General features: G+C 39.3%; 1 long non-coding RNA gene across 1 annotated transcript; it reads left to right on the top strand.

Moving 5' to 3' along the window:
• Positions 1-4,395: 4,395 nt before the first annotated feature.
• LOC116869294 lies at positions 4,396-18,925 on the top strand. The gene is made up of 3 exons (XR_004383021.1): positions 4,396-4,478; positions 16,544-16,678; positions 18,891-18,925. It is a non-coding gene; the product is annotated as an uncharacterized LOC116869294 (long non-coding RNA).
• Positions 18,926-20,627: the final 1,702 nt, after the last annotated feature.

Raw genomic sequence — 20,627 nt, 5'->3', positions numbered from 1 at the left:
ACTCTGCCCTGCTTTGATGAAAACAACTTTGGTTTCTTGGCTGACCCTGCCTGATTCGGCCGCTGCCCCCATCTTCCACCCTGTTCCTTGTTCCCTTCCTAGCCTCCCCCACCCTGCCCACCTGCCCAGAGCCTCCTTCCCTGTTGTTCCCTGTGCTTGTGCTGTGGCTGGGTCCTCCTTACCCTCTGTGTCTCTGCTTAACTCCTCCATCCTTTCCCAGCCGAATCCTGGCTCCGGGCCTCTTGCTTTCAGAGCATGTAACCATATTTAATAACACTCTAGTCGTTTATCTGCCCTCTCTGAAAGACTGTAAGCTCTAGGAGGAATGCCCATCCGTTCCTGATTTCTCTCCCTATTGTATCCCCAGCACTTAGCATGGTACTAACGCAAAGGGACTGTCCGTAAATCTTTGGGTGGGTGCGTGGACACATGAATTATTTATGTAGAATTTATGCAGAATTATTTATGTATTATGTAGAGATGGGCATGAATATGAGTGAGTGTACGAAATACTATGAAGAAGATAACAGAACAGTGGGCTTGATTGAATGACAGAAAAAAATATGTGGATAAAGAATAAAGTAAATCAGGCAGGTTTGGCCCGAGTGTTTAGAGCACGGAGGGCTTAGTTTCACAGGGTGGAGGGATTGTGAATTCCCAAGGGAGGAGAACAAAGAGGGAAGATGCCGCAGGAAGAGTCAGTGTAGCAGGGAGACCGGTTGGGCTAACCAGGCAATACAGCGTAAAAAGCAGAATGAGGACTCGAGAGTCTGCAGACCCAAGATTTGGGGATTTTTTGCCACCGACTTCCTCTAAGACCTTGGGCAAGTTACTTAAGCTTTCTGAGCTTTTGGTTCCACCTTCACAGAATGAGCTTTGTGTGGCAATTTGGTGAGCTGACGTGTGCAAGTCCTGGCTTATAATAAATGCTGCGTTAAAACTGGATCTCCGCCTCCCTTCCTCATCCCGGGAGGAAGTAAGATGGAGCTGTGGAATGTCCAGACTGGATGAGTGAGGTAAGCCTGGGTAAGCAAGAGCCTTCAGGGCCAGCCTGAGAAATTTGCATTTGATTAGTCATGTGCAAGGGAACAACTTGAGCAAAGTGATATAATGAACATGTGTTTTAGGAAAGTCAATCTTAACCACATTTTATAGGAAAACTGGTGCAGAAACCACTGGAGGCAGAAGGATTTCATAGGTAGCAGTTGAGAGAACGTTGTCTTGGCCAGAGGGAAATGGGCTGAGGTGGATAAGGAAACAGATGGGATGGCATATGGGAGTGGGGTAAGAAAAGAGTTATGAAGGCTTGGGATTATGGCTGTGAAAATGTGCAATATGCCTGAAAAAAGATCCAGAAGAGGGCATCAGGGCTTCGTAGGTCTAGCCAAGGCTGGAGGGGACATCTGTGTTGCGCTCTCAGACTGTATAACTGGGTGATGTTTCTTGGGTCAGATCAACAGCTCAGACATGGGAAGGGAGAAGCTGGTAGTTGGTAGCCCTCAACCAGAGGGCTCCAGTAGAGAGAAAAGGTCAAGGAGTAGAGAAGGTTGAAAAGATAGTTGAGGTAAAGTCAAAGCAGAATAAAGAAGCCACACTAGGGGCACCTGGGTGGCTCAGCTAGTGAAGTGTCTGACTCTCGATTTTGACTCTGGTCATGATCTCAGGGTCCTGGGATCAAGCCCCTTGTGGGCCTCCCCACTCAGCATGGAGTCTGCTTGAGATTCTTTCTCCCTCTCCCTTTGCCCCAGCCCTACTCTCATGTGCCTGCATTCTTTCTCTCAATAAATAAATACATTAAAATCTTTTAAAAATGATGCCAGGGGATCGCTGAGGTACCAGGACAAAAATGAGGGAAAGAGGAAGGAAGGGAATAGAAAGTGTTCAGGACATTGGTAATTGTACTTCATCAAAGTGGAACCCATAAGAACTCTGCTTCCAGGAGTTGATTTTTCTGCTCATTATGGAATATCTAGAACTAAGACTATGTGGAGTGGTAACATCAGATCACACACACAGCAGTGTCCTTAAAGGTCTTTGAAGGTAAGACCTGGGAGTAAGGTCTGCTTCTGCTTTATAGAGTTGGGCTGTTTTGATTTTTATTTGTTTCTGGTTTGTAGTCCTTAGTGGCTTAGAGACACAGTACAGCTGTTGGGAATGCATCCTTGGACCTGCTGGGTGTCCGGTTGCTAGGGTAGGGCTTGTCACCAAGACCACTGCCTGGGTCAGGATCAGAGGTTTGTCTCCAGAGATCAAGAAGACTTTGAAAGAATTTGAAAGAATTCATCAACTAATTTTTAATTGATGAAATTTCTATGAGCATAATTGCCCCTGCAGGAATATACAGTAATTTATTGGGTCCTGTTTATTTCAGCTTCATGTTCATGACCGGAAAGAAAACCTAGAGGGTTGGGATGCCTGGGTGGCTCAGTTGGTTAAGCAGCTGCCTTCAGCTCAGGTCATGATCCCAGCGTCCTGGGATCGAGTCCCGCATCGGGCTCCTTGCTCCGCAGGGAGTTTGCTTCTCCCTCTGCCGCTCTGTCTGCCTGTGCTCACTCTCTCTCTCTCTCTGACAAATAAATAAATAAAATCTTTAAAAAAGAAAGAAAGAAAGAAGGAAGGAAAGAAAGAAAGAAAGAAAACCTAGAGGGCTTCATGAAGACTTCCATCAAGTGCCCACCTGCCAGTGGTAATCCTGGTGTATTTGCTGTGAGTTGTGAGGTGGTATATCAATGTTTTCTCTCTTACCCTTCTTGGAGTAATTATAAGGAAATTATGGTGTCGCACCCTTTGTAGTATGAGAGTACTTCACTGGGCTTTATCCCCATCCCACATCGCTCTGCAGTGTAGTTCATGTATTTTCAGAAACAACAGAAGCTGCAGAGAATCAGGCCACTTGGCCACTTTCCTATACTTAGGGATAGAGCCAGGAATTGACCCTTGGTCCTCCTTTGGGCTATTAATTTTTCTTTATATATTACCAATGGTGTTTCTACTCCTCAAATTGCTGAAATTATATGTGTGGAGAATATTATAAATAGTGCTGTTATCCCCAGAATCAACATAAAAACTTGAATAAATTTTTCAGAAACTATTGTTTATAGAGACAGTAAAATATTTGTAGGGACTTTTATTCATATGAGAATCAATACGAAAAAGTAGGGAACAAACAGAACTTGGAATCCTATGACCTTGGAACCTCCACCCCTCCCCCACGGTCACCCCCGAGCAAGAGTCTCAGATGCTCTAACCTGTGAAGTATGGGGTTAATCATCACTCCATGGTTACTGTGAGAATCAGATATACTAAAATGGGGGAAAGTACATTGGATGTGTCAAACATCATGTGAACAGTTGTCTCTCCCAAAACATAAAATTTTTATTCCCTGTAGTATATTTAGAGAGCAGATTTGTAGAGTTTAATTATGATAAATATATAAGGCATTGTTCAGTTTGAAGTGTGAGTCTTTAACTAAAAACAATTGAGGCTGCTTCGGGCTTTGAAATCCAGTATCCTTACTATGCTGTCTTCTACAATGCCATGTTTATACATTTATTGTAAAGATTTTCTTTTTTTCATTGAGTAAGATCTTTAACTGCATTATCCAATATGGTAACACTCAGTTCCTCAGTCACACTGGCCATATTTCATTTTGTTAGAGAGAGAGAGAGAGAGGGAGCACACATGTAAGCGGGGGAGGGGCAAATGGGGGGAGGGAGAATTTTTTTTTAAGATTTTATTTATTTATTTGAAAGAGATCATGAGCAGGGGGAGGGGGAGGGAGAGAAGCAGGCTTCCCACTGAGCAGGGAGCCCAATGCAAGGTTGGCTCCCAGGACCCTGGGATCATAATCTGAATTAAACGCAAACCCTTAACCAAGTGAGCCACCCAGGAGCCCTGGGATGGAGAATCCCAAGCAGGCTCCATGCCCAGTACAGAGTCCAGTGCAGATCTTGGTCTCAAGACCCTTAGATCATGACCTGAGCTGAAATCAAGAGTCCTATGTTTAACTGACTGAGCCACCCAGGCACCCCTCAGACCTGTGGCTACTGGCTGCCATATTAAACAGCATAGAAATAAAACATTTGTCATCATGGAATGTTCTACCGGATAGCACTGATTCTAATAAAAATAATCATAACAACTAAGCCAAGAAAATGGAATTATTTTATTAGCAGAAATACTACTAACATTAAAGAAAAAAATAAAAATTTGGAATATCTTTTGTAAGACTGTCAGACTGGCTTTTGTTAGAAATCCAAATAATACTAAACTGTCTATTCTAGTCAGAAATATTCCTTTGTGATATCTCAGATGTTAAAATGTTTACTCAATATGCTATGTAAGTTTAATATGTCCCCCTTTATAGTGTTGTACAGCCAAAGGTTTGGAACTTAAGTGACAGTGGTTGATCCTAGCCTCCAGGTGGTCTATGATACATTTGTGAAACCAGATGAAGAAGTCATTGACTATAACACCAGGTATATAAAAGGGTTGACTTTGAGAATGTAGAATATTCAACATGTAGTTTAGGTGAGTTTTAGCTTAATACTTTTATTGAGTCAATGTTACAGCAGGAGTTACACTATTTTCCTTTAGTTCATTCATTTGTTCAAAAACATTCATATTTTATGGAGTACCTTGCTAAAATTATGCAGACAGACACTGTGTTAGACCCCATGTTACAACCCTAAATAACAGGTTTTCAGCCATTATGGTCTTGACATGTGGAAGTGCTAGGTAGGAGCTAGAGACGTAAAAACACTGAATAAATTATTTTATTCATTGTTCCATCATTAATCAGTTCCTTTTGAAAATGCCCTATTTGCCATTTCTATTCAGTAAAAATTCCCATTGGATAAAAATTTCTGCAATCTTGTAGACATGTCCCTGAGTATACATAGCTTTGATATGGCATGCAAAGTAATGGTTCAGTGCAGATTCTATTCTGTGAATCATTATTATTAAAATAAAATGTATTTCTGACCCAAACTCAGTGCTAACTTGAAGTGGTACAATATAGATGTGACTTTAATTTTTTAAAACCTCATATGAAACACCAGTGATATCACTGATCAGTTGAATTTGGGTTTCCTAAAGGTTTATAAGCCATATAACATGACCTATTTATATATTTCCTCAAATATAAAATGGCAAGGATCTAAATTTTCACTTTAGAATAAGAAGTGTTTATTATTGATATTACTGTATTTATTCAATTTAATACATTCTCCAAAAGTACTTAAAATTACTCAATTATGTGTGTGTGTGTATATATATATATATGATTTGTTTATATATACAAACAAATATGACTTGTATATACACATACACATATATAGTATATATAATAATGTATATAGTATACATAATATAGTATAGTATATATACTATCTTACATAATATTGTATATAAAGTATATATCATATAATATATAATGTATATATGCCCATAATTTTGGAACACAACAAAGCAAAGTGGCCATGTAAATTAAAAGTTGTTTTGATGATAAATATTGAGAATATGTATAGAGAATTCTAATAAGCATTTTTAAACCTAAATTCCCTCACAGTTCATAAAAATGGTTATATGCATAAATCTTAGTAAAGATTGCTATGATCAGAAAATACTAATATTTGTATACTAATCTTTCTCCTGATCTCTTTGGATTTTTTTTTTCCTACTCATTTTTGCCACATTTAAATAGTTGTATGGATTTAACTCTATTTTTTTTCCAGCTTTATTGGGGTATACTGACAAACAAAATTGTAATATACTTAACGTTACTATACTTCCAATGGTACTTATACTTTAATGGTTTTTTTTTTAATTTTTAATTTTTAATTTTTTATAAACATATATTTTTATCCCCAGGGGTACAGGTCTGTGAATCGCCAGGTTTACACACGTCACAGCACTCACCATAGCACATACCCTCCCCAATGTCCATAACCCCACACGCCCTCCCAACCCCCCTCCCCCCAGAAACCCTCAGTTTGTTTTGTGAGATTAAGAGTCACTTATGGTTTGTCTCCCTCCCAATCCCACCTTGTTTCATTAAATCTTCTCCTACCCCCTTAACCCCCCATGTTGCATCTCCACTCCCTCATATCAGGGAGATCATATGGTAGTTGTCTTTCTCCGATTGACTTATTTCGCTAAGCATGATACCCTCTAGTTCCATCCACGTCATTGCAAATGGCAAGATTTCATTTCTTTTGATGGCTGAATAGTATTCCATTGTGTATATATACCACATATTCTTTATCCATTCATCTGTTGATGGACATCTAGGTTCTTTCCATAGTTTGTCTATTGTAGACATTGCTGCTATAAACATTTGGGTGCACGTGCCCTTTCGGATCGCTACATTTGTATCTTTAGGGTAAATACCCAGTAGTGCAATTGCTGGGTCATAGGGTAGCTCTATTTTCAACATTTTGAGGAACCTCCATGCTGTTTTCCAGAGTGGTTGTACCAGCTTGCATTCCCACCAACAGTGTAGGAGGGTTCCCCTTTCTCCGCATCCTCGCCAGCATCTGTCATTTCCTGACTTGTTAATTTTAGCCATTCTGACTGGTGTGAGGTGATATCTCATTGTGGTTTTGATTTGTATTTCCCTGATGCCGAGTGATATGGAGTACTTTTTCATGTGTCTGTTGGCCATCTGGATGTCTTCTTTGCAGAAATGTCTGTTCATGTCTTCTGCCCATTTCTTGATTGGATTATTTGTTCTTTGGGTGTTGAGTTTGCTAAGTTCTTTATAGATTTTGGACACTAGCCCTTTATCTGATATGTCGTTTGCAAATATCTTCTCCCGTTCTGTCAGTTGTCTTTTGGTTTTGTTAACTGTTTCCTTTGCTGTGCAAAAGCTTTTGATCTTGATGAAATCCCAATAGTTCATTTTTGCCCTTGCTTCCCTTGCCTTTGGCGATGTTCCTAGGAAGATGTTGCTGCGGCTGAGGTCGAAGAGGTTGCTGCCTGTGTTCTCCTCAAGGATTTTGATGGATTCCTTTCTCACACTGAGGTCCTTCATCCATTTTGAGTCTATTTTCGTGTGTGGTGTAAGGAAATGGTCCAATTTCATTTTTCTGCATGTGGCTGTCCAATTTTCCCAACACCATTTATTGAAGAGGCTGTCTTTTATCCATTGGACATTCTTTCCTGCTTTGTCAAAGATTAGTTGACCATAGAGTTGAGGGTCTATTTCTGGGCTCTCTATTCTGTTCCATTGATCTATGTGTCTGTTTTTGTGCCAGTACCATGCTGTCTTGATGATGACAGCTTTGTAATAGAGCTTGAAGTCCGGAATTGTGATGCCACCAACCTTGGCTTTCTTTTTCAATATTCCTTTGGCTATTCGAGGTCTTTTCTGGTTCCATATAAATTTTAGCATTATTTGTTCCATTTCTTTGAAAAAAATGGATGGTATTTTGATAGGAATTGCATTAAATGTGTAGATTGCTTTAGGTAGCATAGACATTTTCACAATATTTATTCTTCCAATCCAGGAGCATGGAACATTTTTCCATTTCTTTGTGTCTTCCTCAATTTCTTTCATGAGTACTTTATAGTTTTCTGTGTATAGATTCTTAGTCTCTTTGGTTAGGTTTATTCCTAGGTATCTTATAGTTTTGGGTGCAATTGTAAATGGGATGGACTCCTTAATTTCTCTTTCTTCTGTCTTCTTGTTGGTGTAGAGAAATGCAACTGACTTCTGTGCATTGATTTTATATCCTGACACTTTACTGAATTCCTGGACAAGTTCTAGCAGTTTTGGAGTGGAGTCTTTTGGGTTTTCCACATATAGTATCCTATCATCTGTGAAGAGTGATAGTTTGACTTCTTCTTTGCCGATTTGGATGCCTTTAATTTCCTTTTGTTGTCTGATTGCTGAGGCTAGGACTTCTAGTACTATGTTGAATAGCAATGGTGATAATGGACATCCCTGCCGTGTTCCTGACCTTAGCAGAAAAGCTTTCAGTTTTTCTCCATTGAGAATGATATTTGCGGTGGGTTTTTCATAGATGGCTTTGATAATATTGAGGTATGTGCCCTCTATCCCTACACTGAAGAGTTTTGATCAGGAAGGGATGCTGTACTTTGTCAAATGCTTTTTCAGCATCTATTGAGAGTATCATATGGTTCTTGTTCTTTCTTTAATTAATGTGTTGTATCACATTGATTGATTTGCGGATGTTGAACCAACCTTGCAGCCCTGGAATAAATCCCACTTGGTCATGGTGAATAATCCTTTTAATGTACTGTTGAATCCTATTGGCTAGTATTTTGGTGAGAATTTTTGCATCTGTGTTCATCAGAGATATTGGTCTGTAGTTCTCTTTTTTAATGGGATCCTTGTCTGGCTTGGGGATCAAGGTGAGGCTGGCCTCATAAAATGAGTTTGGAAGTTTTCCTTCCATTTCTATTTTTTGGAACAGTCTCAGGAGAATAGGAATTAGTTCTTCTTTAAATGTTTGGTAGAATTCCCCCGGGAAGCCATCTGGCCCTGGGCTTTTGTTTGTTTGGAGATTTTTGATGACTGTTTCAATCTCCTTACTGGTTATGGGTCTGTTCAGGCTTTCTATTTCTTCCTGGTTCAGTTGTGGCAGTTTATATGTCTCTAGGAATGCATCCATTTCTTCCAGATTGTCAAATTTGTTGGCATAGAGTTGCTCATAATATGTTCTTATAATTGTCTGTATTTCTTTGGTGTTAGTTGTGATCTCTCCTCTTTGATTCATGATTTTATTTATTTGGGTCCTTTCTCTTTTCTTTTTGATAAGTCTAGCCAGTGGCTTATCAATCTTATTAATTCTTTCAAAGAACCATCTCCTAGTTTCGTTGATTTGTTCTATTGTTTTTTTTGGTTTCTATTTCATTGATTTCTGCTCTGATCTTTATGATTTCTCTTCTCCTGCTGGGTTTAGGGTTTCTTTCTTGTTCTTTCTCCAGCTCCTTTAGGTGTAGGGTTAGGTTGTGTACCTGAGACCTTTCTTGTTTCTTGAGAAAGGCTTGTACCGCTATATATTTTCCTCTCAGGACTGCCTTTGTTGTGTCCCACAGATTTTGAACCGTTGTGTTTTCATTTTCATTTGTTTCCATGAATTTTTTCAATTCTTCTCTAATTTCCTGGTTGACCCATTCATTCTTTAGAAGGATGCTGTTTAGTCTCCATGTATTTGGGTTCTTTCCAAATTTCCTCTTGTGCTTGAGTTCTAGCTTCAGAGCATTGTGGTCTGAAAATATGCAGGGAATGATTCCAATCTTTTGATACTGGTTGAGAGCTGATTTAGGACTGAGGATGTGATCTATTCTGGAGAATGTTCCATGTGCACTAGAGAAGAATGTGTATTCTGTTGCTTTGGGATGAAATGTTCTGAATATATCTGTGATGTCCATCTGGTCCAGTGTGTCATTTAAGGCCTTTATTTCCTTGTTGATCTTTTGCTTGGATGATCTGTCCATTTCAGTGAGGGGAGTGTTAAAGTCCCCTACTATTATTGTATTATTGTTGATGTGTTTCTTTGATTTTGTTGTTAATTGGTTTACATAGTTGGCTGCTCCCACGTTAGGGGCATAGATATTTAAAATTGTTAGATCTTCTTGTTGGACAGTTCCTTTGAGTTTGATATAGTGTCCTTCCTCATCTCTTATTATAGTCTTTGGCTTAAAATCTAATTGATCTGATATAAGGATTGCCACTCCTGCTTTCTTCTGATGTCCATTAGCATGATAAATTCTTTTCCACCCCCTCACTTTAAATCTGGAGGTGTCTTCAGGTTTAAGATGAGTTTCTTGTAGGCAACATATAGGTGGGTTTTGTTTTTTTATCCATTCTGATACCCTGTGTCTTTTGATTGGGGCATTTAGCCCATTAACATTCAGGGTAAGTATTGAGAGATATGAATTTAGTGCCATTGTATTGCCTGTAAGGTGACTGTTATTGTATATTGTTTCTGTTCCTTTCTGATCTACTACTTTTAGGGTCTCTCTTTGCTTAGAGGACCCCTTTCAATATTTCCTGTAGAGCTGGTTTGGTGTTTGCAAATTCTTTCAGTTTTTGTTTGTCCTGGAAGCTTTTAATCTCTCCTCTTTTCAATGATAGCCTAGCTGGATATAGTATTCTTGGCTGCATGTTTTTCTCGTTTAGTGCTCTGAATATATCATGGCAGCTCTTTCTGGCCTGCCAGGTCTCTGTGGATAAGTCTGCTGCCAATCTAATATTTTTACCATTGTATGTTACAGACTTCTTTTCCCAGGCTGCTTTCAGGATTTTCTCTTTGTCACTAAGACTTGTAAATTTTACTATTAGGTGACAGGGTGTGGACCTATTCTTATTGATTTTGAGGGGGGTTCTCTGAACCTCCTGGATTTTGATGCTTGTTCCCTTTGCAATATTGGGGAAATTCTCTCCAATAATTCTCTCCAATATACCTTCTGCTCCCCTCTCTGTTTCCTCTTCTTCTGGAATCCCAATTATTCTAATGTTGTTTCATCTTATGGTGTCACTTATCTCTCGAATTCTGCCCTCGTGGTCCAGTAGCTGTTTGTCCCTCTTTTGCTCAGCTTCTTTATTCTCTGTCATTTGGTCTTCTATATCGCTAATTCTCTCTTCTGCCTCATTTATTCTAGCAGTGAGAGCCTCCATTTTTTATTGCACCTCATTAATAGCTTTTTTGATTTCAACTTGGTTAGATTTTAGTTCTTTTATTTCTCCAGAAAGGGCTTTTATATCTCCTCTCCGGAGAGGGTTTCTCTAATATCTTCCATGCCTTTTTTGAGCCCGGCTAGCACCTTGAGAATCATCATTCTGAACTCTAGATCTGACATATTACCAATGTCTGTATTGATTAGGTCCCTAGTCTTTGGTACTGCCTCTTGTTCTTTTTTTTTGTGGTGAATTTTTCCACCTTGTCATTTTGTCCAGATAAGAGTATATGAAGGAGCAAGTAAAATACTAAAAGGGTGGCAACAACCCCAGGAAAATATGCTTTAACCAAATCAGAAGAGATCCCAAATCGTGAGGGGGGAGAAAGGGGATAAAAAGAGGTTCAGAAAGAAAAAAGAAAAAAAAAGGAAATAATTAAAAAAAAAACAAATAAAGAAAAAATATAAAAAAGAAAAAAATACATATATAAACTAGTTTAAAAACGTTAAAAAAGAAAAGGGTAAAAGTTTAAAAAGTTTAGCAGAAGAAGTGAAAAAAAAATTGAAAAAGAAAAAAAAATTAAATTAACTGCAAGGCTAAAGAATCATGGGGAGAAAGCCATGAGTTCTGTGCTTTGCTTTCTCCTCCTCTGGAATTCCGCTGCTCTCCTTGGTATTGAAACTGCACTCCTTGGTAGGTGAACTTGGTCCTGGCTGGGTTTCTTGTTGATCTTCTGGGGGAGGGGCCTATTGTAGTGATTCTCAAGTGTCTTTGCCCCAGGTGGAGTTGCACTGCCCTTACCAAGGGCCGGGCTGAATTATCCACTTGGGTTTGCTTTCGGGAGCTTTTGTTCCCTGAGAGCTTTCCGTAGAGTCCGGAGGACGGGAATGAAGATGGCGGCCTCCCAGTCTCCGGCCCGGAGGAGCCGAGAGCCCGGGGCCCCACTCCTCAGTGCGTCCTCAGAGAATAGCGCCCAATTACTCCTGTCTCCCTGGCCTCCGGCCACGCTCCGAGCTGACCGAGCCTGCGACCAGTTCAAGGTAACCCCGAGCTGTGAGCTCACTCCTCGGCTCCATCTCTTTAGCCGGCTTCCCCGTTCTAATACCTGCAAGCTCTGCAACCCTCAGACACCCCTGATCCTTCTGTGACCCTGCGCGACCTGAGGCCACACTGACCCCGCATGGGCTTCACCCCGGTTAAGCCTCTGGGTGTTAAGCCTTAGCGATGTCCCTCAGTGGAACAGACTTTTAAAAGTCCTGATTTTGTGCTCCATTGCTCCGCCGCTTGCCGGGAGCCGGCCCCTTCCACCGCGGTCTATCTTCCCGTCGCTTTGGATTCACTTCTCCGCCAGTCCTACCTTTCAGAAAGTGGTTGATTTTCTGTTTCTAGAATTGCTGTTCTTCTTCTCTTCAATCTCCCGTTGGATTTGTAGGTGTTTGCAATCTTTAGATAAGCTATCTAGCTGATCTCCCGCTACCTGAAGTAGTCTCAGCCTGCTATTTCTCTGCCATCTTGACTCCTCCCCTACTTTAATGGTTTTAATGGGATCTTTCCTAACTGCATTTTGGAAATATTTGGTAATTATTGATACTCATAGTGACAAAATGATAACTGAAGGGCTTGCATTATAATTTTTGAGTCTCAAAAAACCTTCAAATACATTCAATGCATTGAATTTTTTAAAAATGTTTTAAAATAAACCCAAGTACCCCATGATAATTTCCTCTTAATCCAAATATTTGATTATTAAATTCCCTAAGCTTGATGATGGAGCTAGGTATCTTTTTTTTTTTTTAACTATTCAAGTATAATTGGCATACATTATCAGTTGCAGGTGTACATACAATATAATGATTTGTCATTCGTATGTGAAATGATCAAAATAAGACTGGTTACCATCTGTCACCATACAAAGTTTAAAAACTTTTTCCTTGTGAGAACGTTTAAGATTTACTTTTTAAACAACTTTCAAATTTACAGTACAGTCTTAATGATTATAGTCCCCATGGTGTACATTACAACCTCTTGACTTAAAAGTGGAAATTTGTACCTCTTGGTCTCCTGAACCCATTTTTTTCTACTCCCAATAGTCCTCCCCTCTGGAAACCACCATTCAGATCTCTGTATCTGAGTTTTGTTTTGTTCGTTGATTTTTTTTTTTTTTTTTTTGGATTCTACCTATAAGTTAAATCATACAGTGTTTATCTTGCTCTGATTTATTTCCCTTAGTCTAATACCCTAAGTTTCATCCATGTTGTCACAAATGGGAAGATTTCATTCTTTTATAGAGCTAAGTGGTATTTCTTTGTAGATATTATGTTGCATCTTCTCATCCATTCATCCATCAGTGATTACTTAGGTTGTTTCCATATCTTGGCTGTTGAAAATAATGCTACAATAAACACTAGAGTATATCCGTCTTTTCAAGTTCATGCTTTTCATATTCTTCAAATAAATACCCAGAAGTATAGTTAGTGGATCATATGGTAATTCTGTTTTAAATTTTTTGAGGAAGCTCCATGTTTTTCATAGTATATGGCTATGCACCATATATACTGTATACTGGTGGTATATTGGCTGCACCAATTTATATTACCACCAACAGTGCACAAAGGTTCCCTTTGCCCACATCCTCACCAACACTTGTTATTTTTTATCTTTTTGACAGTAGCCATTCTAACAGGTGTGAGGTGGTATCTTATGGCGGTTTTGATTTGCATTTCCCTGATGAGCGATATCGAGCATCTTTTCATGAGTCTGTTGGCCGTCTGTATATCTTTGCAAAAATGTCTATTCAGATCCTCTGCCCATTTTTTAATCAGGTTGTTTGGGATTTGTTGTTGTTGTTGTTGAGTTGTAGGAGTTCTTTATATACTTTGGGTATTAACCACTCATTGGATAAATGATTTGCAAATACCTTTGTTCATTTCGTGGGTTATTTTGTTGATGGTATCTTTAACTGTGCAAAAGCTTTTTAGTTTAAGGTGGTCCCATTTGTTTATTTTTGCTTTTGTTGCTATCGCCTATGGAGTCAGATTAAAAAAAAATGTCTAAAACCAATATCAAGGAGCTTTTTTTGCCTGTTCTAGGAGTTTTGTGGTTTCTCATCTTACAGTCAAGTCTTTAATTCATTTTTGAGTTAATTTTTGAGTGTGGTATAGGATGGTAGTCCACTTTCATTCTTTTGCATGTAGTTGTCCGGTTTTCCCAACACCACTTATTGAAGAGACTATCCTTTCTCTGCTGTGTAGTCACTCAATCTTTGTACTAGATTAATTGATCATAAATGCATGGGTTTATTTCTGGGCTATCTATTCTGTTTCATTGATCTCTGCATTTATTTTTATGCCAATACCCCATACTGTTTTGATTACTATAGCTTTGTAATATTGCTTGAAATCAGTAAGTGTGATGCCTCCAATTTTGTTGTTCTTTTTCAAGATTGCTTTAGCTATTCTGGATCTTTTGTAGTTCCATACAAATTTTTACAATCGTTTGTTCTATTTCTTTGGAAAATGCCATTAGAATTTTGATACAGATTGCATTGGATGTGTAGACTGCTTTGAGTGGTATGGCAATATTTACAGTGTTCTTCCAACCCATGAGCATGGAATATCTTTGCATTTACTGGTATCCCCTTTGATTTCTTTCATCAGTGTCTTAGTTTTCAGTGTACAGGTCTTCTACCTCCTCGATTAAATTTATTCCTAGGTATTTTATTCTTTTTGATGCTTGTAAATGGGATTTTCTTAATTTTTAAGTGAAATTTCATTATTAATGTATAAACATGCAATAGACTTTTGTATATTGATTTTTGGACCCTGCAAATTTACTGACCTCATTTGTTCTAACAGTTTTTTGGTGGAGTCTTTGGATTGTCTATATATAAAATCATGTTCTTGTTGCTCCAGCTAATACTTCCTATACTATGTTAAATAAAAGTTGAGCCATATATATTTTGTCCACAGAGGACAATAATATCAATATACACTTTAAATTAAAAATACCTTCCCAGAGGTGCCTGGGTAGCTCAGTTGTTAAGCATCTGCCTTCAGCTCAGGTCATGATCCCAGGGTCCTGAGATCGAGCCCGCATTGGGCTCTCTGCTCAGCAGGGAATCTTCTTTTCCCTCTCCCTTGGCTTGTATTCCCTCTCTTGCTGTCTCTCTGTCATATAAATAAGATCTTAAAAAAAAATAGGTACTTTTATCTCTTGGCTTTCTCCTAAATCACAGTAAAGCATAGAAGTAGCCATGCTTCTAGACAGTTATTTAGAATGGGCTTCATGGAAGCCACTGGAGAGTTTTCTGCATGTATTTCACTGGTCCTCATAAGCCATTAAGATTGGTAATTAACTCTACAGATAAGACTAGACCAGAAGGTTAAGTAACTTTCTGAAAATCAAATATAGTAACTGTAAAGAAGATGGTGTGTGTGTGTGTGTGTGTGTGTGTGTGTGTGTGTATGTATAATTCAGCCATAAAAAAAGAATGAAATCTTGCCATTTGCAACAACATGGATGGAACAAGAGAGTATAATGCCAAGGGAAATAAGTCAGTCAGAGGAAGACAAATACCATATGGTTTCAATCATATGTGGAATTTAAGAAACCAAACTAGTGCTCATGGGGGAAAAGAGGGAGAGAGAGACAAACCAATAAACAGACTCTTAACTATGGAGAACAAACTAATGGTTACCAGAGGGAAGGGGGGCAACGGGGGAGAGGTGAAGGGGAGTAGGAGTACACTTACCATGATGAGCACTGAGTAATGTATAGAATTGTTGAATCACTATATCATCCACCTGAAACTAATGTAACACTGTATGTTAACTATCCTGAAGTTAAAATTAAATAAATAAAACAGTAAAAAATATATATAAGTAAGTAGTAGAGTCATAGCATAGTTCAAACTTAGGTTATCTGACCTCTCCCTAGGACTCTTCCATGCTACCCATATTTCATAGTTAGGCTTTATTATTTTTTATTATTTGAGTATAGTCAACACACAATGTGACATTAGTCTCAGGTATAAAAGACTGTGATTCAACATTTCTCCATTATTCTATGCTCACAAGTATCACCACACAACACTACTAAAATATAAACTATAATCCTCATGCTATACCTTTTATTCCCAGAACTTAATTTACTTTGTAACTAAAAGCATGTATCTCCCACTCCCATCTGCCCATTTTGGCCATCCCATCCCCCTTCCTTCCGGCAACCATTAGCTCTCTATTTTTATAGGTCTATTCCACATGTGACTGAAAACTCAGTCTGACTTATTTCACTTAGCATAATACCCTTTAGGTCCATCCATGTTGTCATAAATGGTAAGATCTCATTCTTTTTTAATGCTGCATAACATTCGTGTGTGTGTGTGTGTGTGTGTGTGTGTGTGTGTGTGTACCACACCTTTATCCACCAGTGGACACCTAGGTTGCTTCCATATCTTGGCTATTACAAGTAAGGCTGCAGTAAACATAGGGTTGCATGTATCTTTTTCAAATTGTGGTTTTGTTTTCTTTGGGTAAATACCCAGTGGTGGAATTACTGTATCATATGGTAATGCTATTTTAATTTTTTCAGGAACTTCCATATTGTTCTCTGTGGTGGCTCTTTGAGGCTTACTTGAAATGGGGGACTAAAACTCAGATTATACAAAGAGAGTCCAAAGGAACTCTGTGAACTAATGTCTCCCCCCTCCCAGCTTTACATTAATTAATCCACATTACATTTTATAAATATAATCTGGTAAAGGATAGCTGATGATCATAAGTAAGATCATTGTTTTGTTCAGTGAATGTTTGTCACGTTGGGTCAGTGATGTGTTCTAACTCTAACAGATGAAATCCAGCAAGATGCCTTCTTGCATTGTGTGTCTTACTGGGGCAGGTTTTCTGGTGTCGAAGATGACCTGAGGAACACTAGAATATTGATCCGGATGTCCAAGCCACCTTGTTGAACCTGTTCAGTGCTGACACTGTACTAATTGGACATAGCTTTGAATGGAGTCTGTATGCTCTTAAGGTGAAGAACTACAGCCTCGTACTTTTACAGAGCAGTATGAGTTAAGATGGTAGTCCTTACTATTGCCTTATCATTGATGGTTGATTTGCCCTGTTAACTAAGAAGGAAAGAATTGCTGTCCATGTTGATAATATAGTCCAACCATCAAAAACCAGAAGCAGTGTAAAACAGCTAAAGTCCTTTGGCTCATCCAGATCAAAAAGAAAATCCATTAGTTAGAATTAAACCAAAATCATTGTTTGATATTATCTTTAATATTCAAATGGGTGAGACTAAGTTTATCTAACAGGTTATTTTATTCACCTACTTGGAGATACTTTTTTGTGTTAAGTCCAGGTAGGTCTAATGGGTAGGCTCAAAATCAAATGTCATGCTCATTTTTCTTGGCGTGATAGACTTGAAAAATCTACCCCTTAATATACTTCAGGTTAAAATGATCTATTCTTTGCTCTAGAACAGGAGTCCAAACACTGCAGCTGGTGCTGGCCACCTAGTTTTGCAAATATTTTTGTTAGACCCACTGCCCCCATTCATCTCTGTATTTTCTGTGGCTGCTTTCATGCTACAGCAGCATTGTTAAAGAGTTACGACAGAGACTGGTCTGCAAGCCCAAAATATTTACAGCTTGACACTGTGAAGAGGTTGGTGGCTACCTCTGTTCTAGAACACTGGTATCCAATAGAACTTTCTATATTTTCCACTACCTACTATGGTAGACACTAACCACACTTGGTTATTGAACATTTATAGTAGGTCTAATGTGACTGAGAAGATGATTTTTTCATTTTTATTAAATTTAAACAGCCACATGCAACTGGTGGCCTATCACTTGCATAGCACAGCTCTTGAACTTTGGAGACATTTGCTGATTATTTGTTTTAGCCACCCCCAGGACTTACCTTCCTGCTGAGAAGGGCTAGTTCTTCTTTAGTGCAAGAATACAAATATAGCTATTTAAATTTCATAGGTGAATGTCAACCTCGTTCTCTGTAAAGCACCTGGCATTCAAAGTATAGATCTGTTTCCCATAGCAGTGTTGTCTTTGCATGTGCCAGGTAAGACTGGGATGTGTCTGCACCCAGACCTACCAAACTATGCGGAAAGAGAGGTGGGAATGGACCTAAGTTGTCTTTGAGAAAGTTATTCCAGGGATGTCCTTCTGTGGCCCAGAGACCTCACCGCTCAAACTGAACTTCTCACCATGACTCTGTCTCTCCTTTTTCAGGAACCATTCTACTCCACCGGTCTCCTGGATCAGAAAATGTTAAACTGTCACGATTCTTCACTGTAATCAGTCTGTTTCTTCTGCCCAGATAACTCATGGATTTTCCCATTTTCCTCTATTTCTACCACCATCTTTTATTTACTCAATACCCCACAGACAGGAACTGGTGTCTGGTTGGTAGTTGACTCATTAAAGGAAATTTTACAGTACTTCTTAAACATGGCATACTAGGTGCTTACTGTTAACTTTCCAACTCCTCATTTTTCAGTGAGTCTCTAAATTACACTTGAAGCTCATCTTCTTCCATGCTCCTTTCAAAATACAGCTCCCTTCCGCAAGAATCCAAACTGGTACCTCACTTTCTAGACGCTCAGTTATCTGACTGCTCTGCTTTTTATCCTATTTTCTGCTTTATGAACTTCAGTGGAAATGTATGCATCATCTTTCATGTATAAGCACAGAAAACTTGGACATAGATGGGACAGGGTCCTTGTCCGTGCCGCCTCCCCAGACGCAGACACGTAAACACTAATATGTGATGGGTCACGTGCTAAGTTGAGGGGTGTCCCCTTCAGCGGCATCCCAGAGTGAGGAGCGTGGCTCTGCATCTACCCGTCTTGGTTGGAACCTGTCTGCACATGCTGCCCCCTGGTGGTGCTTCCAGCAGGAAAGTGAATCCACAAGTCAGACTGCTTGTGTTGGATTCCCCGGGACCCTCCTAACTCCGTCCTTCACCTCCCAGAGCTGCAGTCCCCTGGGCTGTAACAAGGGCCAATATCATAAAAGGGACAGTAAAATACCCCATTCGGTTGGTCTGCAAGTTGTACTGGATAATCTACGTGGAGAGCTTAGTGACTGACAGGTCACAGCTGCCTCACGTTCTTTGCCCGCGGAGCATAGTTCTCCGTCTACAATGATCTTTGCAGCGATCAGTGTGGTTATTTTTGGGGGAGAGCTTCTGATAGCATTTTCTCATTCACTTGACAGCTAATTCCTATTTCAGTTGTGGACGAGACGGTTCTGTTTCCTCATCGGCAAGGTTTGCCTCACAAAATATCCCTTGCGTCTAGTGGCTGACCACCTGCAGAGAATCATTCAGGACTGTGGTAAGAGCCTGTTCACTCATGATTGATATCAGGATCCTAAGTCTGACTTGAGTAAACAAACCATGGGATTCGTGGTAGAAGCTTTGCTCCCTGAAATGCTTACGGTAAGTTTTTCTTTACCGATTCCCTGCTAGGGTGGAGAACCCTAAAGCATCTGCGTATGTAGACACCACTCAAATGCCCCCTGCCTGGTGTCATCCTGGATCTTCCCCAGGCATCAGAACAGCCAGGCCACAGAGAATGGTGGCCAGGTCGCTGTTCAGCAAGTTGCCTGGTCTTGGAATTCATGTATAAAACTTCAATTGGTGTGGAGGACTAATTCCAGTCTAAATTTTGCTGGGTACCTCTTTTCATGCCAGCTTTTCATTAAATGAGATTCCAAAATGTACTGGGGTCAGGTCATCTCACCCAGAGTAAATTGTGTGTGTTGTGTTAGAAAAACTACTGTTTAAATTCAATAGATTTCATCATATGTGCATGTGACTTATACTGGCTTAGTGTGTATCTTGCTCTCATAACATCTTGTTTTTTTCTGATGAAATACACCCAACAGTAAACAAGTTAGTCAAGTACATCGAGTATAGCTACAACTACCCTGTTAGTGGCATTGCCATATGCACAGTTGAGCAGTATCTGCCTTGGAAGGGAGGTTACTCTGTACGTTCACGCATACCCATGTAGGCTCCTCTTTGGCAAAATAGAGAATTCTAAGAAAACTAATTCTGCCTATTTTAAAATTTGTTACAGTGCTGTGTTTCTAAAAGATAACTAAGACATGGGAAGGCCCTCTGACCGTGTCATTAATTGTACAACATACCAGCTGTACCCTATGGTCTTTATTCTTTGATTCTTCGTCTGTTAGACACTACTGCTGCCTCACAGTGGGTCTTTATCTGTTTTGCTAAAAATATATCTCAAAAAATTCCCACAATATTCTATTATCAAATGTAATGTGTTCTATTGAAAACTATCTTGAACCTTAGGAAAATATGTCACTTAACAAAAAACAGCTTATATAAACATATAGTACCCCATTTTTCCAGAATAACACAAATGAAAAATACCATACCATTTTAGACATGGTGATCATATGATTTCTCATTTAACCTCCTACATCATTTATTATTCTCATCAGAACTGTAGGCTTTATGTTTGGGGTAAATTTTATCCACTTGTATTTTCGGTCATTCTCTGTGTAGAGAGTTGCACTTTTTCTAGCACTGTCTATGTTTGGCTTTTTGCCAGATCTTTTACTAATACCTCCCTCTTTGTTGTTTTCTGGAGAAGGGGTTTACAGAGAATGTAGCAATGTGCTATCTTGTCACAGCAAGGCAGTGACAATGTGGGGAGAGCCTCCATAGGAAAAGGGAGTGTTTGCTAATCTAGATTTATGTATAATCTTTACAAAGCATTCAGAATCATGTGTTGGTAAGTGCCAAGTGTTAATTTTTTATAAACATGAACTCAAGGCTTTGTTTTGAGAACCACTGTGGGTAGTATCATGGATGCAGTCATTGTGGGTCTAACACATTGTCTTCTATTCTGTAATGTTTGGAGGTCATAGTTCAAGTGAAAATACAGCCACCTAGATGGAACTGGTTCTCTGAAAGGTGAAAGA

Source organism: Lontra canadensis, unplaced genomic scaffold (genome assembly GCF_010015895.1).
Source record: "Lontra canadensis isolate GAN:19392208 unplaced genomic scaffold, GSC_riverotter_1.0 scaffold19, whole genome shotgun sequence".
Classification (NCBI taxonomy): domain Eukaryota; kingdom Metazoa; phylum Chordata; class Mammalia; order Carnivora; family Mustelidae; genus Lontra; species Lontra canadensis.
This window is presented reverse-complemented; position numbering and strand designations above follow the sequence as displayed.